Genomic DNA, 24,944 nt, shown 5'->3' with positions numbered 1-24,944 from the left:
GTGTGTGTGAGAGAGGTAGAGTTTGTGTGAGAGAGAGAGTGTGTGAGAGAGAGAGAGTGTGTGAGAGAGAGAGTGTGTGTGAGAGAGTGTGTGTGAGAGAGAGAGAGAGTGTATGAGAGAGAGAGAGAGATGCTAACCTTGTAGCATATGAAGAATGTCTGTACCCTGATATGATAGTTACATAATCAGTATATTTGGTTTCTAGATCACTGTGCTTATTTTTTTTTCAATCTTTAATTAAAGATGCTTAAATTTGGTTTGTTAATTCTATTTTAGAAATTATAACTTTAGATTATATTAATTTCATTTATATCTTACCGAAGAAATCTTTCCAGTTGGGAGGAGGTTCTAATATTCACATGTTCTAATACTTTGTTTATTGTAAAACAGCTACATTTGGAGATACGTAAAGCCTTGTTTTCTCTGTGTGGTTCAGCTACTTTCCATTTGGTATTACACAGTCAAATTTACATTTTTCTATTAAAATTGCCATTTTATTAAGCCTTTTTATGCACAGTAGATTCAACTTGTGTCTGAAAATATCTCTTGTGTTTTTTTTATTTTGCTGACTTTAAAAGGATTAATCTGGACAGACATTATGAAAAAGAAAGGTTGCGTTTAACATATTTTTTGAACGTTGTAGGACAAAACAGCTGATTAACCTTGAAGTGACTGTTGTACCATGTTTGTGCACATGCTTCAGAATCCTATAGAAGAGAATGTTCCTCCTACTTGCAGTACATCAAAGGAATGGATGGTGGACCGTACTATTCATGTTTTGAAACATAAATGTTCACTTTAAAGCAATTGCCATAACAGATAAAAACCTGAACTTTCATTGGATTTTTGTTAATTTTCCTCATTTTGAATTATGTGCACTACCATAGCTACATCAGTTTGATACAGTATTGAAAAATTATCGGTTATATTTTGCTGCTTATGATCTATTTGTAGATTAGGATTAAAATGGACTTAATCCATTTTTAAGGCTGTGTGAATTTTTCTAAACAAGAACCATTTGCAATATGGAATTTCATAGAGATCAAACCAGTTATAACTTATCATTAGGAGTCGCAAGCACATGTTCATATAGTCCAGGTAAAAATACACTAATGAGTATTTGGTAAATCCCAGTAGGCTTTTACCATTAGCATAATTTTGTGTTGTATAATTAAGTTACAATTATATCTCTAATTTTGGATAATATTCTAATATTCATTGGTTAACAATAAAGTGATGAAATCTATAAAATAAAAAGTAAAAAAATAAAAAATTTTTTTAAAAACCTTGTGTCCAGAACTTACAGGCTAGCTGGATTGTTTTTAACAAGATCAAAGTAATCAAAGCAAAAAATATGTAAGACTGATGAGCGAGGTCTGTTTTCTAGGACAGTCTATTTTCTCTAACATACCTTTTTAGTAAGTGTAGTTTACTACTACAAATGTACATACAAGCTGTAAATCCTGAGATGAAGTGTTACATTTCACAACAATTATTTTTAAATTTAGTGAAATATTTCAGAAAACTTCTTGCAGAAAAAATTAATCTTGGAATAAATTTTATGCTAACAAGAATGAGAATATGCATATATCTAATATAAATAGGGCCTTGCCCCACCTCAGGAATGTTGTAGTCATTGTTACAAGTTTTTAATTAATCTGTAACTTCGTTATTGTCACAACAAAGGATAATGTTAGCCCAGAAGATTGCATTTCAAAGCTGCTTATATCAACTGCTCATTTTTAGGTTTTTTCATTATCTTATTTTGTATGCTGTTTTCTTTTTTGTTTGTTTTTTGTTTTGAGACAGAGTCTCACTCTGTCAGCTAGGCTGGAGTGCAGTGTCACAATCTTGGCTCACTGAAACCTCTGCTTCCCGGGTTCAAGCGATTCTCCTGCCTCAGCCTCTCGAGTAGCTGGGATTACAGGTGCCCGCCACCTTGCCAGGCTAATTTCTGTATTTTTAGTAGAGACAGGGTTTCGCCATGTTGCCCAGGCTGATCTTGAACTCCTGGCCTCAGATGATCCACCCACCTCGGCCTCCCAAAGTGCTGAGATTACAGGTGTGAGCCAGCCTGCCCGGCCGCATGCTGTGTTTTCAACTAAAGTTCAAGGATGTATTAAAGTGTTTGGGGCTTATACATTTTGCAGCATTTGGTTGGTACCTTGATAGGGGGAAGCTCAAGAGGAATGAAAATGGGGGATGGTATGTGTCCGTCTCCCTCCGTGAGTGTAAGCCCCTCAAATGAGTGTGAGCCCCTCAGACATTGGGAAAGGCTGCACATGCAGCAGGTGCCTGTGCTTTGGTGAGGTGCTGACCGTCACAGCCATGGCCCTGGAACAAGAGAAGCCAGCAGTAGAGTTCTACCTGAGAGCCTGTTCTGAACAGTCCCTCTGCTCCTTCAAGGTGTTCTCATAAATATCCCTTTGAAGATAATGCTGTTACTGTCCCCCTTCTGGGACTGGAGGACTGCTTGAAGACAGGTCATCCCATGGATCGCCATGGGGGCTGCAGAAGTTACAGGGAGAGGCACAAGCAGAAGGTGAACATGAGCACCCTATTTCTGCTCCGCTTAGCTGGAAATGGTCTATGTTTGTCTTTCTCTCTTTGCAACCTACAAAGCCCTTTCATCTCTAAATCTGATGATCTTCACAGTCAGTTTAGGGAAAGCACTGCAACATGGAAAGAGCCCTGAGCTGCAGTTTGTACTATCCGGGTGGCCTTACAAGGAATTAGGTCGGGCGGGGGGAACGGGGTGGTCCTTTGACTACATGATATGGACACCGTTTCTAAGAAATGGTGTTTATTGAGCCAAATAGGAACAGTGCCTTATATAGTTCTCATTTCACTCTCTCAACTTTGCAATGATATCTTAGTTCTATTATCACCATTTTGTAGAACTAGAGATTGAGGCTTACCAAGGTGTGTTAAATTACCCCCAAATCATGGGGGCAAAGCCAGGACTTCCCCAGTCTGTGTTGAAAGCTCGTGTGCTTATCTCTGGTCAGATTGTACCTTTTGAACACTCCATTCTTTCCAGCAGGAAAAGGTTCAACATCACCAGGAGTAGGTTATCTCTTGTGGAGAGAAATGTGATTTTTTGTTATAATTCAAACATATCCTACTTCTGAAAGGTGTTTAAGGCAATATACAAAAGTAATAGAATGTATAGGACAAAAAAGTAAAATACAAATCTGGTACCACATATGGGAAGGCTGGAATCACAGAAATAATTGTTCTGTAACAGGAAATTGTCTTCTATGATTATGTATAATATTGAACTCGGAGCTACCAGGTATCCATGACAACATTAGGAAAATAAATCTAAAAATGTTGCTTCTCAGGAGAAAGAGTTTTTTTTTTTTTCTTGGACGGAGTTTCACTCGTTTTGCCCAGGCTAGAGTGCAATGGTGCGATCTCAGCTCACGGCAAGCTCCGCCTCCCAGGATCAAGCGGTTCTCCTGCCTCAGCCTCCCAAGTAGCTGAGATTACAGCGCCCGCCACCACACCCGGCTAATTTTGTATTTTTAGTAGAGACAGGGTTTCACTGTGTTGGCCAGGCTGGTCTCGAACACCTGACCTCAAGTGATCCGCCCACCTCAGCCTCCCAAAGTGCTGGGATTACAGGCATGAGCCACCACGCCTGGCCTGAGAGTGATCCTTAACAGATAATTCATTCTAACAGAAATAGGCCACATGGATCTATATGTAAAGTTAGAGAAGAAAACCCTCCACCGTTGCTTCTACAGTGCATCTGATTTTGAGGAGCTTGGACAGTGGTCAAGGCCCGAGCTTTGAGGCCTCATGGACAAATTTCTTACATTACACATTGTATCTGTTTAACAAACAATTTTATTTTTACCAGTAACTGTTCTAGTCCGTTTATAAATATTGATTCATTATTCAACAAAAATTAATTCAGCCCACACTACAGTCGAAACACTGCTCTAGGCACTTACTTGGGAGGCATCGGTGCAAAGTGAACATTTTGAACAAAGATTCGGCCTTTGTGATGCTTATTAGTGGGGTGAAAGGACAGAGATAATAAACCATAAACACAATAAATAAGCACATGATGTCATATGTTAGAAGATGATAAGAGCTATGGAAATAGAAAAATGTAGAGGGTAAGGGGGTTGGTCGTGACAGGTGCCTCAGTTTCTGTTTGTGGGAATTGGGGATAATAATATGAGGTTTTTAAGAGGATTACATGAGTTCACAAATGTAAAATACTTAGAACAGCACTTGGTTTGAGTGTCATGCATAAGTATTAGCTATTGTTGAGATCTGTCTTATTAGGGAACTCATTTTTATGGCCTCGTGTTTGGGGAATTATGTGTTATTTATGCTAATGGTCCAGGTCTTTGTTTCTCTTTCCTGTAGGCCATTGTATGTTGGATTGGATGCTGATGCCTGAAAGCAGCTATTTTTTGTCCTCATGAGGCCAAACCTGATCAGCTTGACCTGTTTTACTATATGGACAGTTTCTCTATGAAAAAGTTTTATCAAGACTGCCCACCTAGGGCCGGGCATGGTGGCTCATGCCTGTAATCTCAGCACTTTGGGAAGCCGAGGTGGGAGGGTCATTCGAGGTCAGGAGTTCCAGACCAGCCTGGCCAACACGGTATCTCTACTAAAAAAATACAAAACTTAGCCCGGCATGGTGGCAGGCACCTGTAATCCCAGCTATTCAGGATGCTGAGGCAGGAGAATCACTTGAACCCAGGAGACAGAGGCTGCAGTGAGCCAAGATTGCACCACTGCACTGCAGCCTGGGTGACAGAGAGAGACTCTGTCTCAAAAAAAAAAAAGACTGCCCACCTGGGAGTGAAATGTGAGTCTGAACTCATTCCTCGCCCTAACTGAAACTTTGTGTGGGATGAGAAAGACAAGTCAAATGATTGAGGGAAAAGTGGAGAGAAAGACAAAGAGAAAGACCAAAAATAGAGAGAGAGAAATAAAACAGCGGAAGAGTCTTAAAGGTTGAATTAAATAAACTAGAATTTAAAGCATCTTGTAAAGTCCAAATGATCAGTTGTTTTTAGTGTATTTGTAAAGGGATTCTCAGGTTATAATGTGCCTCCTTCTCCATGATCTGCTTTTACGACATCCCCATAAGATGCATTAGGAAATCTCCATTTTATAGTAAGTTAAGGGATATATTCAAATTTGAATCTTCTGGCCAATCACACAGTTAACAGTTGACAAAACTGTGACTAGAATGTAAGACTTCTGACTAAATTAAGGACTTCTGCCACTCCACCTCACCTGTTCAAGAAGCAGGGCCCTTCACTACTGCAATGGCAAGGAAGGAAGGAAAATGGGCTCTGAAGCATCTTAAGAAACTCGGGAACCTAGTGACGAAGGTGGTGTCTTAGCCTAGGCTCTCTAGAGAACAGAGTCTGAGGCAGAGGACTCGTGTGCTCCTACTTTGTTAGGGAGCTAGACCCCGGGGAGCAGGCAAGCTGGACAAGAGGAATGAAGCAGGGAAGCAGAGAGCCAACAGGAGTCCACCTTACAGGCTGGCTCTCCCCAAGTGCACAATTCCACAGATGCAGCCTCTAATGAGCCATATAAATGGCATCCTCTGGACCACCTATGGAGGGAAATGGTAAAGAATGCACCCACTAGCCAGAGGCTTACCCAGTGGGATATGAATCCCTGCACTTACAGGCTGCTAACGTAAAAGCATCAAGGGCAGTTCAGCAACAGCCTCAACAGGGAACCCCAGGATGGGAGGCAAGAGGTTTGTAGGACAGGCTGGAGGAGAGGTGCTGAGATGGGTGAGACCAAGAGAATATGAATGGTGCATAAAAGTTATCTGATTCAGTCACCACAGATACTCATTTACAAGAAATTACATTTCTTGAACAACTCAGTGGCAGGCCTTCTAATTCTTTCATATTCCATGTTCTTTATTAACTGGTCATTACAAAGGTACCATGCAAATGCATGCTTTTTTTTTTTTTTTTTTTTTTTTTTTTTTTTTGAGACAGAGTCTTGCTCTGTCTCCCAGGCTGGAGTGCAGTGGCGTGATCTCGGCTCACTGCAACCTCTGCCTCCCGGGTTCACGCCATTCTCCTGCCTCAGCCTCCTGAGTAGCTGGGACTACAGGCGCCCACCACCACGCCAAGCTAATTTTTTGTATTTTTAGTAGAGATGGGGTTTCACCGTGTTAGCCAGGATGGTCTGGATCTCCTGACCTCAGGTGATCTGCCCTCCTCGGCCTCCCAAAGTGCTGGGATTACAGGCGTGAGCCACCACGCCAGGCCCGCATGCTTATTTTTTTAAGCCAGTGGTACAAGGGTATACAGAATAAAGCATGAAAGGCCCACTTCATCCTCCTCCATCACTCTCACTCCCCTTCGCAATGGAGTCCACTTCTACCTGCGTGGAGTGTGTCCTTCCAGAATCATTTGCAAACAGTACACACACACACAGAGTTTTGTTTAGTTTTTATTTTACTTAAATGTGAAGTTAGTTTCTGACTTCTACAAAGGCAGAGATGTCCAAAAATATTTTCCACTTCACGACTCTCTTACAGTTTGAAAAATGTTGAAGCCTGTTGTCAGAATCTTTCCTCTACTCTTAAGAACCTTTAGCTTCTGGAAGAGTTTAATCTAAGGTATCATCTCCTCAGAGAGGATGGAGTGAGGCATCTGTGTAAGGCCTTTGGACACCACTCCTGTAACCTGATAAACTGAAGTAAGATTCTGTCATTATGTCATACCTTGAAATGTGGAACCTGAGGAATCAGCCTGAGAAATTGGAGAGAAAGTGGAAACAGAGCATCTGAGTTGGTGTCAGGGGCCAGTCTCCTGCCCACATCCCTCCAGGACTGTGGGACAGGCTTTTGTGTTCCCTCTGTGTCATCCTGGATGCTGAGAGTGGGCTGCTCAGACGGATGCTGGTAGTCCCCCGCCTGCCCAGCGAGGCCTCCTTGCCCTCACTGGAGCCATTCACCAGTATTGACACATCTCTCCTACCTCACCCCCAGGGGGACAGATATTTCTGTAGTTGAGGCAGAGGCCATGGGACAGACAGGGCCATTTTATTTGGGAGGGAAGGAGAGTTTAGAGAAAATGTGGAAAGATTCTGCCTCCTTGAGGAGGTGGGGCTCTTTGCTCTGGCGTTCCCCTGCACTCAGGATGGTGCAGCTCAGAGTTCACTGTGTGGGAGACACTCACTCCATTCGTCTCAGCCCTGCCGCCTCTGTGCCAGCCACTGCCTGTTCTCTGGGTTTCTCTCTCTGTCCTCTTGTTACTGTGTAAATCGAGTCCTTGTCCATTTCTCATAAGACACTTCCTCAGCCTCACTTTCTAGTTAACAGTTCTCTGATTCTCTGAAATTATTTCCCATTATTCACTGTGTCTGATGATAAGCTCCTCTTTTTCTCTTTCCACAGCCATGTTTGTATTGTGCCGTCTACAAGTGGCATAAACACAGGAACCCCCTTCCCTCTTCCTGGACTGTGGACCTTTCTGTGAGGCACGGGGTAGCAGGAGAGAACAACAATGACAACGCCCCTTCAGGCTCCCTCTTCTCATGAACAGCCCCCTCTACAGCACAGAGAACAGTCTCTCCAGGCCTCTCCAGAAAGCAGCATTTTAAATTGCCTCACTCCAGCTCCTGTCTAGAATCCAGCTGAATGACAGAAGGAAAGTTCACCTTTACCAGTAACCCAAGAATTTCTAACTAGGGAAAAAATGGCGCCATTTGTTCCCGCTGGATCACCTCCCACTCCAGCGAAGATGAAAAGGCTAGCTAATTCCAGTGCAGGCATGGGCGTGAGCAAGATGACAATGGTAGGCTGTTGTTGGGATTATAGACCAACAAAACCTCACTGGATAATAGTTTAGCATTACAGATTTTTTTAACCCTTTAACACATATGCTTACATTTCACCCATCAATCCAAATCTGTCAGCTTATTCTCAAGAAATAACCACACAAGTTGTAAAACGTGTATTAAAAGATAATGATCATACCTGTTTTAAAATGAATAAATTCAAAGAGCACATAAATAGAAAATTATATTTAAAACAGGCTAACTTCGTTTTAGTACATCTATCTAATGGGCTGCATAAATACATTAGCAGTGTATGAAAGGAATATTTATTGATGTGGAAACATCTACTTCCTATATTACAGCAGGCAGTGCAAGCCTGATGTCTGCTTTGGTAGCATCTTAGTGGGGCACAGATTGTATGCAAAGAGAAAATTCATTTTAGCACAACAGCTCTGAGTCAGAATTTTTTGTGGGCTGTTCTTGAGTAGTGTTAAACAGTATTTGAGAAGTAAGCCAGAGTGTCTCTGAAGAGAACAGAGTGGTAGCTGTAGCAAGGATAGTCCCATATCAGTGCTCACTCATGACAGCCAGGTCGTGCTGAAAGGATTGTGATGACATTGGCAGAAGCATTCCATTGATGTGACATCAAGCTCCAGTTTTTACAGGACTGAAGGTTGGGATTTGTGGTGTAAGGCAAACTTAAGTACTAGAAAGGGCCTGTACTTCCTTCTGAAGTGTCTGAAGTGAAGTGATACCAGATTTTGTCAGTAATTAGTTAAATTCAGGGCAGTAGCTATGGTTTGAAAAAGATGCACAAGGGAGTTTTGTTTTTTTCTTAAGTGGTAGAAGGAGACGACAGAGGTCAAAATTAATAAGACAAAGATCAAGTTGATCAGATAAGCATTCTAGAGGGTGTTTTAATGTTTTAGAGGGTATCAAAGTGTGATAATGGAAAATAAAAAAGGTGCTGAAGAATACAAAAGTTAATCTTGTTCTGTCATCTTGAGCAGAAGCTACCAACTTCTGCAGTCAGCACTTTTGGAGGATTTCTAACATCTCTTGGTTTAGGAGCTCCTGGTGGGATGGATGCCCAGTGGTCAGGAAGGAGTGATGTGTGTCTCTGAAGTTGAAAAACATGAATCCAAGGATCAACACCTTGGAGTTCTACTGCTGTGTCAGTGAACAGGGGCTTAAGAGCAGTTTTTCTCTGGTGCCCTTTTCAGAAGACCAAATCCCCAAGTTACAGAGCATGCAGGGCCTGCACAGGTGGCTGTTGTAGAAATGCAGTGTTTACCTGTTGGTGATAAAGCTGGAGTGGCTGTGAGTACCCTTCAGCAATGAGTCATATCAGCTTGTACTCATAGTGTAGAATCTAGAATTGCAAGTAGTGAGGCAGCCTGTTATGAATTCCAAAGATGGCCACCTGTCGGTCCTGAAAACTGGTCTTACTTCCATCAACACCAATAGCACTCCTCAAGCCTTAGGAATTGGAGGGTTTTGAGAGCTTTGATAATTATACTTTTATAATTTTAGTCCTGTCTTTTCCCTGAAGTTTGTGGATGATAAAGATCAGTAGAGATTCTGAGTAACAGTACCAGTGATATGTGTGTTCCTCTTAACTACAAAATAAGTTGGGATTCTCCAGGTCAGAAATACAACAAAATTAAGCAAATTTGTTCCTACCACTACAGCCACTACTCTCCAGTAAGGTAAAACATCAATTAACCCTGAGAATAAACAACAATAACCAGAATGCACTCATAGCACATTTGGAGATGTTCACAGGGGCGGTGAGACTTCGGTTCCTGTCCATGACCTATCCTTAAAATCTTGCCAGGATTGTGTCATTGTCAGGTTGACATATTTTGGAAATGTCAATGAAACCTCCTAAAATTACCACTACCAATGTTGGTTCAATACCATGGCAAATAAAAAAGAACAAGGTCATGTCCTTTGCAGGAACATGGATGGAGCTGAAGGCCATTATCCTTAGCAAACTAACACAGGAACAGAAAACCAAATACCACATGTTCTCACTTGTAAATGGGAGCTAAATTATAAGAACACATGGACACAGAGAGGGGAACAATAGACACTGGAGCCTACCAGAAAGTGAAGGGTGGGAGGAGGGTGAGGATCAGAAAAAGTAACCAATGGATACTAGGCTTAATACCTGGGTGACAAAATAATCTGTACAACAACCCCCCGTGACATGAGTTCACCTACATAACAAACCTGCACATGTACCCCTGAACTTAAAATACAAGTTAAAAAATAAAAAATAAATAAAAATCATGGCAGACTTATCTCTTGTATTATGGGTAATATCATGAAGCACTTTTGCTAAATTCTACATTTATCATGGCCATTTCTTTAGGTAATGGAAAACTTCTCAGGGTTCCTTAATTTGCTGTCCATTTTATAAGGATTCCTGTAACAGTCAGAAAATCTCCTTGTTTTTAAAGCATTTCAAAATCATGGGCCAACCCAAAATCATACCCACCATCAGGACAAGTATTTCTTTTTTACCTTTTGTTGGCTGGCACGTCTGGACGAAGGCAATTTAGCCTTCTGAACAGATTTTGTTTCTTTGAGAAGTTTAAAGGTAAATTCAAGTCTGTGATAGCATAACATAATTCGCAACTTTTAGTTTTTCTTTTTAGGTATGAACCATCTATAAACAATTAAATGAAGGGTATCCAAAAAATAAAATACTTCAGGAATATACCTAACCAAGGAGGTTAAAGATCTCTAAAAGGAAAACTACAAAACACTGCTGAAAGAAAATTATTGACAACACAAACAAACGGAAACACATCCCAAGATCATGGGTGGGTGGAATCAATATAGTGAAAATGACCATACTGCTGAAAGCAATCTACAGATTCAATGCAATTCCCATCAAAGTACCATCACCATTCTTCACAGAACTAGAAAAAAAATCCTAAAATTCATATGGACCAAAAAAGATCCCGCATAGCGAAAGCAAGACTAAACAAAAAGAATAAATCTGCAGGCATATTACCCAACTTCAAACTCTACTATAAAGCTATAGTTACCAAGACAGCATGACACTGGAATAAAAATAGGCACGTAGACAATGCAACAGAATAGAAAACGCAGAAATAAACCCAATACTTAAAGCCAACTGATCCTTGACAAAGCAAACAAAAACATAAAGTGGGGAAAGAACACCATGTAGAAGAAAGAAACTGTATCCTCATCTCTCACCTTATACAAAAATCAACTCAAGATGGATCAAAGACTTAAATCTAAGACTTGAAACCATAAAAATTCTAAAAGAAAACATCAGTAAAATTATTCTAAACATTGGCTTAAGCAAAGAGTTCATGACCAAGAACCCAAAAGCAAATGCAATAAAGGCAAAAATAGATGGGACCTAATTAAACTAAAAAACTTCAGCACAGCAAAAGAAATAATCAGCAGAGTAAACAGACAACCCACAGGATGGGAGAAAATATTTGCAAACCATGCATGAGACAAAGGACTAATACCTGGAATCTACAAGGAATTCAAGCAAATCAGCGAGAAAAAAATAATAATCCTATCAAAAAGTGGGCAGAAGACATGAATAGACAATTCTCAAAAGAAGATATACAAATGGCCAACAAACATATGAAAAAATGCTCAACATCACTAATCATTAGGGAAATGGAAATTAAAACAACAATGAGATACCCCCTTACTCCTGCAAGAATGGCCATAATCAAAAAACAGTAGATGTTGGCGTGGATGCAGTGAACAGGGAACACTTCTACACTGCTGGTGGGAATGTAAACTAGTGCAACCACTATGGAAAATAGTGTGGAAATTCCTTAAAGAGCTAACAGTAGAACTACAATTTGATCCAGCAATCCCACTACTGAGTATCTACCCAGAGGAAAAGAAGTCATTATATGAAAAAGACACTTGCACATACGTTTATAGCAACACAATTTGCAAAAACTGCAAAATTATGGGGCCAGCCTAAATGTCCATCAACCAAAAAACAAATAAAGAAAATGTGATACACACCATGAAATACTACTTAGCCATGAAAAGGAACAAAATAATAGCATTCGCAGCAACTTGGGTGGAGTTGAAGACCATTATTCTAAGTGAAGAAACTCGGGAATGGAAAAACCAAATATTGTAGTTCTCATTTATAAGTGAGAGCTAAGCTACAAGAACGTAAAAGTATACGAATGATATAAGGGACTGTGAAGACGAGGGGGGATGTTGAGAAGGGGATGAGGGATAAAAGACTACACATTAGGTACAGTGTACACTGCTCAGGTAATGGGTATATCTCAGTAATTATCACTGAAGAACTTATCCACGTAACCAAAAATCACCTGTTCCCCAAAAAACTATCGAAATGTTAAAAAAGTTAAAACATAAAAATAAAAAAAGATCTGAAGAGCATGGTAGTTCCTTAACAGAGGTAAAGCAATTATGGGGTTCTCCTCTTTTAAGTAAAAGTAAAAGAAGGAGGTGGCTGTGAGTAGAATATTGCCACACTGGACAGTGGTATGTGAAGGGGGAGGCAATGATATGTCACAGAGGGTAGACAACTAGCAAAAAGTGGTGAGGATATTCTGTGAATATAAGAGTCTGTAGAGCATAGGGAACCACTAAGTTTAGCGGACGCCTCAGAACTAAATCTACTAAGTTGAAGTTTTCCCATAGCTTGCTATCGTTATTGTAACTCTTAAGGAGGTGGATAACCAAGAAGTACTGACTGTTTTCTCTCAGTGAAACGGTGTACACTATGGCGAACCATTAAGTTTGGTGGAAACTCTAGAACTAAGTTGTTTGAGGCTTCCACAAACTTTGCTGCTGCTGTCATAGCTCTTGGACAGATATGTTTTGGCTACTGGCTCTAATGAAAGACTGAGATGGGCCATAGGCCTCTGCTCAGTGCTGCACTGACCCATACTGGAGACAGAGAGAAAAGGAAAAATGTGTGCCCCTGTGTGCATGTATTCCTGTATTTGCTAGTGGCTATTTTTTCCAGAACATTAAAGAAATATTTAAAATACTGAAAAATTGAAAAGTAGGTTATTAAAACTCACATTAAGTTCACATATATAATTTCACTTTTCTGGATTTAATGGAAGTGAACTCATCAAAAACAATAAGAGACTGATAAATTTTATTATATAAAAATAAAATTATTTTATTCAAAAAAAAACAAGAAAAATCCCAGCCAGGCGTGGTGGCTCATGCCTGTAATCCCAGCACTTTGGGAGGTCGAGGCGAGTGGATCACTTGAGGTGAGGAGTTTGAGACCAGCCTGGCCAACATGGTGAAACCCCGTCTCTACTAAAAACACAAAAATTAGCCAGGTGTGGTGGTGGGTGCCTGTAATCCCAGCTACTCGGGAGGCTGAGGCAGGAGAATGGCTTGAACCTGGGAGAGGGAGGTTGCAGTGAGCCAAGACTGCACCACTGCCCTCCAGCCTAGATGACAGAATGAGATTCTGTCGGGAAAAAAAAAAAAAAAAAATCCCAAAATAAATTACACACTGAGAGAAAAGATCAGTAATATATAACACAGATATATGTGTAATATCTCTAATGTATAAATAACTTTTTTAACTTGATGGAAGAAAGTGTCAAAAACCTGATAGAAAAATGGCCAAATGATCAAAGACATAAATAGACCATTGACTGAAAAAAAGAATTAAAATGTCCCTTAAACATGTGAAAAAACATTCAGCCTCAACTATAATAAGAGAAATGCAAATTAAAATAACACTGACATATTATCTCTCACCTAGCAGATTGGCAAAAATGTAGACATACACTAACACATTCTGTTAGCAAGACTTGAAGAAAATAGACACTGAAGCATTTCTGATGGGAATGGAAATTAGTATGGCCCTAATGGGGGAGAATTTGACAATATCTAACAAAATGGCATAGGCTTTTCCTCTTTACTGTAATTTATCCTGGTAATACATATTCAAATATATACAAAAACACATATGTTTAAGGATTTTCATGGTAGCAGTATTTATAATTGAAAAATACTAGAAACAACCAAAATGACTTTACATAGGAAAATGGTTGAATGAACTATGGTACATCATTAAATGGGATAGTCTGCAGCTATAAAAATGAATGAGGATGACATCGATAAACTGATATAGAATGGCTTCCAAGATATGCTGTTAAATTTAAAAAGCAAAGTGTGAGGAAGTGTTTATGGTATGCCACATTTTGTGCAAGAAAGAAGGAGGAATAAGAAAATATATATTTGTCTGCACAACTATACAAAAAGAAACTTAGGAAAGGAAACCCAGAAATTAATGAATCTGGTTCCATACAGGTGTGGGTGGAAATGGAGTGACTAAAGTTGCAGATAGCAAGATAAAGTCACATTTGTCAGACCCAAGCAAACTGGAGCCAGGAACACACAAAGGAGCACAGTTTTGCTTGTTCATGCTTGCACGTCTGAGATAAGGACTATTTCAAGGACTTTCTAAAATAACTCCATGAGAAATTCCTTCATCTTCTATACATCTCATGCTTTTCATGATCTACATTTTACATGTATGCACATATTTCTATGACCAGGTTTATCACTACACATTCTTTAGGACTGTAGCAATTCTGATAAGATGCTCTCAAAAGAACACTTGCCTAGCAACGGCATCTCCACCAATGAACTCATGGTAATTCTAGCTTTGAGCCTCCAGAACAAATGAACTCTGTCTTCAAGCAGCTTACATAACTTCTCCTTGCCAGTAAAAATTTCCCTTTAACCTTTGGCTTGATGTACCTGTACCTATGGCTTGCTATAGCTGTGCTTCCCAGATTATAATCCTTTTTGTTTACTCCCAAATAAACTGAACATATTAGGATATATTTTTCTCTGATGTCTTTTTTTAGCCTAATGAATGAAAAGAATAAAATGGTGGGAGCAGGGTAGAGATGATGGAGGGGAGTGACACTTCTCTGAGTTCATGTTTTTGTACAGATCTGTTCTGACTTGTAGAACCATGTTGATGTTTCATGTACTCAGTTTTTTTAGTAAATACAATCAACAAGGATAAAAAGAGGAAACTCTAGCATTGAATACATACGGAAGCAAATGAACCGAACTGTAGGTTAAGTGAATGACAAAACACGGTGTGGGTAGGGGGTGATAATGGAAGTTTTGAACCAGTACTTTGCCTCTGTATTCTCAGGCTAGGGCAAAAAGACTGCAGCACATATCGAACTCTGTTTAACAGATTTGTTTGCCACACCAGCATGGGTTAACAATTCTGAAACTACATTCTGTATATTCTAGAATCAAGCAAATAAGTAAATATACTGTGGGTAACTGAAACCAGGTTTTTCACTGTTGGAGAAGGAAATTAGATATATGGAAAGGGAGAAGGTTAAAATGAACCCTAGAGCGTTGGATTGGAATTGGCAGTATCAGTATGAACTCATGGTTTTTAAGAAAGATAGGTAGGTAAGTAGGTAGTTAGACAGAAGAGTAGATATGTGTGTGTGTGTCTGTGTGTGTGTGTGTTTATTTACATAATACATATACTACATCCACATGTGTATGTATGACAGGGCCTAGAAATAACAACACTCTGGCAATGAACAGACCTATTCCAGGTCTTGGTTTGTTTTTATACACAATTCTCTGCTAAAAGGAATCATGGTTTCTTAGAAAAATAACAGATTACAGGGTTTGAGCTAGGAAAGTACAAGATGAGTCTAGAATATCTTGTAGTAACAGAAAGTAAGGAAATGCTCAAAGAGTGATAGCAGTGTGTCAAAAAGACACAGGAATCAACTTGGAGGAGCTCTCACAGGACTAATCTGGGACTAATTTTGATCATCAAAATCACTAATGCTAGTAACAAAGCATAACTCATTAAATAAAATAAATATCTATGAATCCAGACTGACTGAATGGAAGATGGGGGGGTGGGTAGATGGATAAATGGATGGATGGATGGATGAATGGATGGATGGATGGATGGAGGGATGGATGGATGGATGAATGGATTGGGAGGGAGGGAGGAAAACTCTTCTTCCTTACAGTACAGTAACAACTAATAAATGTAGGAGAAATAATGGAAGCCGAAAATTCACCATTTTACAACCGTTAGACCTCAAACACTAATCATCAAAGGATGCTAAAATTTAGTGGGTAAAGTCTGATGAGAAACAGAATATTTATATCATCTCAAAGTATTTCTGCAAGTTTAATTACCAAGTGAAAATATTAACTTTGCAATGGCAGACAAAGCCTGGCAGACACCACCTTATCCAAGTGACCAAAGTTATTACCTCCAGGAGTGAGACAAATCAACATCATGTGCCTCCTGATAACTATGCACTGAGAAGGACACAATATCACCTCTGTGGCATTTCTGCCAAAAATACATAACTGGAATCTAATCATGAGGAAACATCAGACAAACCCAAATAAGTTCATTCTACAAAATAATTGCCCTGTACCCCTCAAAAAAGAAAAGTGAAAGAAAGACCAAGAAAAACTGGCTTAAAGAAGACTAGAAATGACTAAATGTAACATGTGATTCTAGATTAAATCCTGGACAAGAAAAATATGTATTTTTTCCTTCTCTGGTTATAAAGACATAACTAAGACATTTGGTGAAATTTGAATAAGGTTTGTAAATTAGATTATAGCATTGTATCTTCTTAATTACCTGCTTTAGATTAATTGTGTGATAATTTTATAAGAGAATATTTTTATTTCTTAGGAAATACACAAGAATATATTTAGGGGTAACACAGCACATATATGTAGATCAGTCTCAAATAGTTCAGAAAAAAATGATGCTGGTGGAGGGAAGGAATTATAAGGTATATGTAGTTAAATATTAATATATATGGAACTTCAGAGGGGATATATAGAAATACTGTATACCAACTCTTACAAATTTTCTATAACTCTGAAATTGTAATTAAAATTAAGTTTTTAGAAGAAAATCATGTAAGGCAGGAGGAAAGTAAAGTTAAAATAACCGAAGTTCCTTGAATGGTTCAGGAAAAGGAGTAAAGATTTTACTTATTTAAGTCAGAGAAAAAGGTGGGAAATTGTAGGATAACCACTAAAGGAGTGGAATAAGGCAGTAAATCTTCCAAAGAATAGAGAAGAGAACTAGCTGGAGAATCTCTGGAAACCTGGGCAGAAGGGCAGCTTTGGCACCAGCTTGAGGACGGCCGTCAGCTGCAGCCACGGTCTAGCTTGTGGCCAGACACACTCCAGTTGTTGCCAGCCCCTCCTTCACCCCACCCACTATTCCTTGTCCTCAGGACTGACCCAAGAGTTTGTCCCTTTGAGTCAGCCAAGGAAGACTGGCTCTGACGTAAGTCCTGCTCAAGGGGCCCAGAATAAAACAGAGGAGGGAGGCCTCCAAATACAGTGGGCAGCGCTGTTCCATTTTTCCCATGTTGTGCTGGGCCCTGAATCAGGGAGGAGCCAGCTTCCAGGAGGTGAGGTTTTCAGGACAGCAGAGGGGCTGTATGCCGGGCTCAGGAGTAAATGCTGGGTAGGTCGTTGTGGGGACGGAGAGGAGGTTCCTGGCCAATCAAATGTGACATTTTTTTAAAATTGCCTGAGGCAAGAGGATCACTTGAGCCCAGGAGCTGTGATCACACCAATGCACTCCAGCATGGGTGTGGATGACAGAGTAAGACCCTGTCTCAAATAAAATAAAAATAAAAGTAAATTGCCCACCCCATCTCATTTTTCCACTATTGGTAGTAATGCTTCTGCAAGCGAGTACCTATGCAACCATTTAGAGGGAGCACAAATGGGAGAGGAGCCTGCCTTCTCTGCCTCGAGGCTGGCAGTGGTGAGAAGCAGCCCCAGATTCAGACTAGGGGTGTGAGCATTGAAAGCAAAAATAATATTATAATCCTAAGAATCAAAACAATAAGCAGGAAGTCTTTGTAGTCAGAAAGTTCTGGTAAATCTAAAGGACTCCCAGCTCTGGGGCGGCTGGACACAGTGATTTCCCTAACACCTGGCAGAAGCTCACAGCAAAGAAGCATCCCCACACCTGCTGGCCCGCACCAGTCTGCCCATATGTCTTCCTGGATGCCGGTGTGGGGGTGAAGAGGTGGAACCAGAGTTTCTCCAAATGTCTGCATGAGCAGCAAACTGCCTCCTACACACATACCCCTAAGAGCCCTCTGAATCATGGACCTGGGAGAGGAACTTTCATTCCTTTGTTTGAGTATCATAGTAAGGGCAGTGCACAGACTTCAAGTCCTGGAAAGCACAGAGTTTTAATTATGCTCCTCCACAGCCACAATAGGGCCTGGCACAGACTTGGCTTGAGAAGAATCACCAGCCTCTACCCGGTCTGGATCTCACCTCCCTACAGAGGCGTTAGATCCAAAACCAGCCACGACTCCTTTGTACCCCATCCCCCAATTCAGGTCTCAAACCTCCCTGTCATCTCACTGACCTGCCAAACAAGTCTGACTTAAAGATCTAACCTTTCGCTAGAGGGTTTTAGGCTTTCAGTGTAAATAATTCTGTGGCACGACCAGACTGAATTCAACTGCCCATGGCCCCCGCAGTCGCAGACCAAGCCTACCTCAAACCTGCACACACAGAAGTGTGCACGCACACAGACGGGGAAGACGAGGGGAATGGGAGGATCTGTAGCTGAAGGATGTCCCACAGCTGCTGTGGGACAGCAGTGGCTGCAGCATGAGGACAGCTCTGGAAGGAGTGACTCAGGTCAGCCAAGCCAAAGGCCAATCAGACTTCCTTACCATGAAAAAGGACGCTAGGAGTCAGTGGGGTGAACCTCTAGGATAATCTCAATGGAAGGGAGGATTCTGCCCAGGGAGAGGAACCAAGGTCTCACTTGGACTCACCACCCCATGGAAGGGAAGTCTCTTCCAGCAAAGAACTGCGTCCTGACAATCCCGTCTTCCTCTCTGAGCTGTCACCCCCACTACAATCTGCTCCCAGTCACCTCATGAGAGTCCTCTGGGCATTGGAGTCTTCCTCGAACCCTGGACACCAGCACCTGCCAGAGCCACAGCCCTCAGCCTCTGGGCTACTAACTTCAGGCCACACCATGTTATTCCCCTCTCTCAAATTGAGAACATCAGTAGCTTCAGAAGAAATTATTCCCACGCCCCCTGCTTAAAGGAACACAGGGAGGCTGAGGGAGGAGCACAGGTGACAGGAGGAAGAGAGGTTGTCTCCCGGAAGTATGCTCCAGACCCCCAAAGGACACACCAGCCCTCAGGTGAAGGACTCCCACACCACCAAGCCCTCCGCAGCCCTGAAGCTCCCCAGACCCACTGACAGCAACAGGCAGCCAAGCTGGGAGAGCCAAGGTGATCCCAAATTACCACTGAGTCTTGATGAAATGGCCTGCATGGAAAATGGCTTGCACCAAACCACCAAGAAGGCATGGCTTGTTCACTAGCTCTTACAAACTTCAATTTGCCTCCATTTTTGGAAAACAGTTTTTCTCCAAATTTAACAACACAACTTACGGACCAGGTAGCTGATTCCAGCCCCATCCCCTGTACCCAGATTCCTCCCTAGGGGCCTCCCCTTCATCACATAGCTTCCTGTGCCCACTCTAAGCCAAGATCGCATCCATGTGGCCCAGCTGTGCTGGGGCCCCAACCTCCCCAACCCTTTCTCACTGCCCCTACAGATTAACCCAAAAGCTGTTTCTCTTCTAAGAGACTTTTCCTACTGGTTTTTGATCAGGGGACCAGGGGCCACAAGAGGCTACATAGTCTCATGACCCCTCTCTGACAGCTTCCCCAGAAGAGCAGTCCCGAGGCCACCTCCTACTGAACTGCCACCTGCCCCACTGAGAACCTGAAGACTCACAAAGGCCTCTCCACTGGCCCAAAGGCAGAGTCAGAGCACATGGTTCAGGAAATCTGCCCACTCCAGGGCCCTGCAGGCTCAAGGGCACCACTTGCTGTTTGAGGGGCTGCTGAGCATCCAATGAGATAAAATATGAAAGTGCTTTGTGAGCTGAAAAGCACCCTGCAGACACCGGAGGAGTTCCGGGGAATCCGGGACCATGATCAGGTGCCGAACCAGCAAGGGAGGCACTCAGGAACCTCCCAGGAGAATTCTGCCCGGGATTGTGCCACCCAAAAAGGATTCTTGGGAAATGGGGTCCATGCCAGCGATGGAAGCAGGCCTGCCTGGCAGAGACATCCACGTGCAGCCACTGCCAGGAACAGGTCGCAGGGAGATTAGCTTTGGCAGGAACTGGCAGAGGGAAGCAGGGACTTCAGCCTGCCAAGTGCCCACAGAGGGGAGAGGAGGAACTGGATCCCAGCCTTGGCAGGAGCGAGCTCCCAGTAGGACTCGGCTCCCAGGAGTGAGGCGGGCAGCTGTGCCAGGTCTGGTGAAGGAAGGAGGGTAAGAAACTGTACTCATGGGCCTGCCCTCTGGCATAGGGGTCGCCAGAGTCTCCTCTGGGATCTCCTATGGGCTGGATTTGGTACTCACCACCCTCTTCACTATAGCTGAGGAAGACTGCAGGCCTGCCAGATTTTGCCCTCTGTCCCCACTGTGAAGAGGCGCCCAGAGCAGAAATCTTCACCCTACTGTCCCCTTCCTTTACAGGGGTGATTGTCAACATGCATAACGACTAATATCATTCACAGTGCAGGCAGAGTTCCCACAAGCCACCACGGGACAGTGATGCTGGGAGGCACCGTCCAGCAGACACACCCTTGAGCCAGAAGTGTATATGGGGATTCCAGCACTGTCCCTGGGAAAGTGAGTTCCCACCGAGGTCCAGGTGCACACCCTGGTCAAGAGGACACATAGGGACCAGGGTCAGAGCCCAGGGAATACACTGGGCAGACAGTGTATGGGCCAGTGAGCACCAGCAGGGTTCCAGGGCCAAGGTGGCTGGGGGCCTCAGGGAGCCTGGGGCCTCAGCCATTTCCAAATGACACCTAGTGTTTCAGTATTTTAGTAACTGGCCCTGCTCTACCTGACACATAGTCTATCAAGTCTGCCCTTCCCATCTGGAGCTCTTCCTGACATCTACCACCTGTCTCCCACATGAGGGGCTCCCAGGGCACAGGATTGTAGAATGAGCCATCCAACCATCCTGTGGCCGGCTTCCTCAACCGCCACACATTAACGACACTCCAGCCTTGGCCATGACCAAGTGCCTGTCCCTTCTTCGTATTTCTACCCTACTTACACTTTCATGGCCACAAGTTCATATGAGCCTTGCCACAAGAGCTGAGTTTGTAGCAACAAGTATTCCCTTTTGGCAGGGACACTGTAGCCAACCCACCCATGGCCCTGCTCCCACCTCTGTAAAGCCTTGAGAGAACCTGAGGTTCATCAGGTCATCTTCCCACCCAGACCTCACTCTGTTCTGTCCTACCCCCTGGTATATCACTCAGCCTTTCTTATCCAAGGCCTTCCTGCAGGCTGTAGTGTGAGGCATACTACACACTCTGTACCTAGACTTTCTTTTCTTCCTTCCTGCCTCACCTAGGCCTGGTTGCAGAAGGTGGTGGGGGTGTAGGGGCACTCAATACTTGAAAGATTCCCTAAGGATTATTCCACCCAAGATACTAATAAGGATGGAGAACTGATCCTCCCAAGGCCACGGTGAATTTGAGACTGAGCAAGAAGGTACAGCCCACATCTGACTCCTGTCTAGTTTGTTTTCTTCAGCAGGATAGACAAGAAGCCTACCTCTGCAAACCCAGGACACACCCTCCTCCCCTGAGCAGGAGAAAAGCCTCTCTTTTCAGCTCCTGCCAAGGTGTGGGCCCTTAGCATGCAATAGGCCAGCTGAAGGCCTTGGAAACAATGTAGGCTAAAGAGAGGGTCACCACGAGCAGACCTGCAAGTCTGTCTACGTGGAGAAGTGGTTTTGTTTGCTCTATTTGTCTTGGTTTTTTTTGTGGGGGGGCAGCGGGGCAGGTGGTGTTGGAAGGGCAGTTCCACCAAAGTGGCTGACATTTTCCAGACAGCAACCTGGCCCCAGTGCCACCTCTGTACCTTCAGGAACACAGCGGCCATGATTGGCGCTCAATGTGCCCAAGTTTACTGCATTGTAATGTATAAGAAGATACAATGATGGTCGCAATCTTAGAGGGTAGACTAGGTGCAGAGAGGGACAGGGGACTTGGGAACTGCCTCCCACTCGCCCTATAAAAATATCTGCCTGCTAACAATTTGGGCTGGGTGACTTATAAAGGAAAAAAGAAAGGACAATCTCTGCCTGACAGCCACAAAAGTGCTGCTGCTCATACGAATACACCTCATTCCCTAATTCCAAAATGGCTAGCAAGGTCCCAAAACCAGACTTTCCTAAGAACAGTCTCTTTCAGAGTTATCATCCTGGTACAGAGTTCAGAAGAGGTCCTCAAAAGCAGCCAATCTTGGCTTCAGATGATGTTAATGATACTTTAAACAAAAACATGAAAGAATTCAAGTTCCTTTGTAATGCAAGCAACCCACACCTTGAGGTTGGCCTGCACATCTGAAAGGGAAATTGAAAACACTTTATAAAATACAGCATTTTAAAGAGTCAGGGAGGTACCAGAAACTTGGGACCAGAAACTTCCCTTTTAGCTAAGTTTTCTTGCCTTTTTCTAAACAGTGGTGAAGTTTTCTCTATACCACTCCAGTCTAACGTGACCCTGACTATGAGCACTCAGGGGTTGATGGGGAGTGGTTACTATTGTCAGGAATCCATCTTTTGTGGATTAAGAGTTTCTGTGCCCCCAAAATTCCTATGCTGAAGCCAGAATCCCCAATGTAGTATTACAAGGTGGGGCCTTTGGGAGGTAATTAGGTTTAGACTGGGTCAAGAGGGTGGGACCTTCATGATGGGATTAGTGCCCTTATAAGACAAGGAAGAGATCTCTTGCCAATGCAGTCTGACCACACAAGCATCAGGCATCACAGTCCAGAGGCAGCACAGTATAAAAGGGGTGAGGACTCGGGTATTGAGTAAAGATGAGCTATTTGCAGGCAGGTAGCATCATAGCTTTCTGGGCTAAGGCAATAACGATACAACAAAAAGGAAAAGCAGGCAGCAGATCCTGGACAGTTTAGGCCAAAGGGACCTCACAAGCACAGCCCCGCTCTATTAAGCAGTGAGCGCACACTCCCACCAGGCCTGGTCCGCACAGCAGCTGAGGCTCCCTTTCTCAGGAAAGAGAGGCTATTCAGAGAGCTACTGCACTACCTGAGACCCTTGGCTACTTCCACAGACGCAGCTAACAAGTGAAAGTAGACTTTAGGATGGTGCTTTCATAGTCAAGGATTAACTGGGTTTAAGGCTAGAACTGGAATTGGTCATTGAGTTTTAAAGACTGTTGCCAGATAATAAAGTTGAAAAATACAAAGCATTCAAAAATCTGAAGGCCCAAGACCTTTTCCTACAGCTGTATCAGCCTCAGAGCACTCCTTCAAGATTTCGTTGCTATTAAAATAGCTGAGTGAGAAAGAATCAGGACCAGCGCGGCCCCGCGGTCCCTCCCTACTGACTCCCCGCCCATTAACTTGCAGATCAACTGTGCTTTCCTTGATGGCACCCACCCCAGCCCCAGCTCAGGCCCGGACGGTGAGATCAGCGAGCGACGGTCAGAGTCGCGCTGCAGCGCTCGACTACTGCAGGCTGCCCCGCTGGGCTCATTCCGTGGACTCGGGCGCCCCCGCGAGGCCGCGGATGGGCGGCGCACCTGGCTGGGGCGCCCTCGGTCTCTGCGGCAAGTCCCCGCGGCCTGGCACTCCCTCTTGCGCCATCCGGTCTGCCCCCCTCTTCCCCCGGGCCTCGTCAGCGCGCGGCGGCTGTTTGCTAGGTCGCCGGAGTCCCTGGGGCCAAGTCGGCGGTGGCTGACCGAACAGAGCTAACGAGACCCTAGGGAGGGCAGCTGCGGCAGCCGGGCCATGGCAACCTGTCGCGCTGCCGCCGCCGCCGCCGCCGCCGCAGCGCAGGCTCGGCCGTGCCCTCAGGCCCCACACCAGCCCGCTGCCTGCTCCGCCGCCGCCCTTCTCCCGGTCCCTGCCAGCCTGTCAGCGGAGGCCCCCACGAGCTGTACACGGGGTGCCTCCCCGCACTGCCCCGCGGCGAAGTCGCCGTAGAGGACCGGGCTGGACACAGAGGGGCGTCAGCCCAGCCCATTCCCAGTGCCCTCCCCAAACGCGCCCTTCCCCGCCCCTCTAAAAACCCGGGTGTGGCCGCCTCCTGCCTGGGGCCCTCAGTGAACGGAGGCCTCATCCGTCTAAAAGGGAATGGGGAGAGGAGGGAAAGAGCCAGTCGCCCCCTGGCGCCCAGCCTGGGATGTGAGGATGCTCCACTGACACACTAAAGTGAAGGGCCCCGGAGCTACCCACTGAGCTATTCATCCAGGTGGGGAGAATAATAGTGTTATTTCATAGGGGTGTCGCGGCGATAATAATCTAACATTTATTGTCCATTTGCCAGGAATTAGGCTGTGTACATTACTCCAGTGACCTCATTTAGTTCTTATAACACTGTGATGGCCCCATCATGAGTGTACTTTTATTCCCATTTTACGTATGGGAAAACTGAGGCCTAGGTTCATATGACTTGACCTGAAGGCACACAGCTAGTGACAAAGCCAAAGCTCTTTACCCCAGTGTTTTCTCTTTTTAAATTATTTCTGGTACAGACAGGGTCTCTCTGTGTTGCCCAGGCTGGTCTCAAAGTCCTGGCCTCAAGTAATCCTCCCACCTTAGCCCCCCAAAGCACTAAGATTACAGGCATGAGCCACCACGCCCGGCCTACCCCTGTGTTTGAGGAAGTGTCTTCCAGGAGTCACAACTCCTCAGAACAAGGGATTCCATGGCCAAATAATTTGGGGAAACACTGCATGTTGTACTTCCCTCTGCTTTTGTGGGGTCTGACAACTGAGTTTAGTGAGTTTGAGTCTCTCCGAGAAGAAAACTATTTAACTTGGTTTGATTCAGTGTTTTCCAAACTTATTTGAACAGAGAACACTTTTTAAAAAGACATCCCACAGGATCTAATAAGAATGTCTTTATAAAAAGTGTTCTCTGTGTACACTTTTAGACACACTTGTCTCCTCAGTCTCAGATGAAACAATAGCTGTGGAAGTCTTTGTACCCTAAAAAGTGCTGTAAAACTAGGAGGGTATGTTTATTGTTGC

At 43.6% G+C, this 24,944-nt stretch overlaps 1 long non-coding RNA gene across 1 annotated transcript; it reads right to left on the bottom strand.

The window, feature by feature from the left end:
* Positions 1 to 8,685: 8,685 nt before the first annotated feature.
* On the bottom strand, positions 8,686 to 24,044 carry LOC105549259. The gene is made up of 2 exons (XR_001007522.1): positions 23,982 to 24,044; positions 8,686 to 9,082 (listed from the first exon to the last, which is right to left on the bottom strand). It is a non-coding gene; the product is annotated as an uncharacterized LOC105549259 (long non-coding RNA).
* Between the last annotated feature and the right edge of the window lie 900 nt (positions 24,045 to 24,944).

This window comes from Mandrillus leucophaeus, unplaced genomic scaffold (genome assembly GCF_000951045.1).
Source record: "Mandrillus leucophaeus isolate KB7577 unplaced genomic scaffold, Mleu.le_1.0 Scaffold432, whole genome shotgun sequence".
Lineage (NCBI taxonomy): Eukaryota > Metazoa > Chordata > Mammalia > Primates > Cercopithecidae > Mandrillus > Mandrillus leucophaeus.
This window is presented reverse-complemented; position numbering and strand designations above follow the sequence as displayed.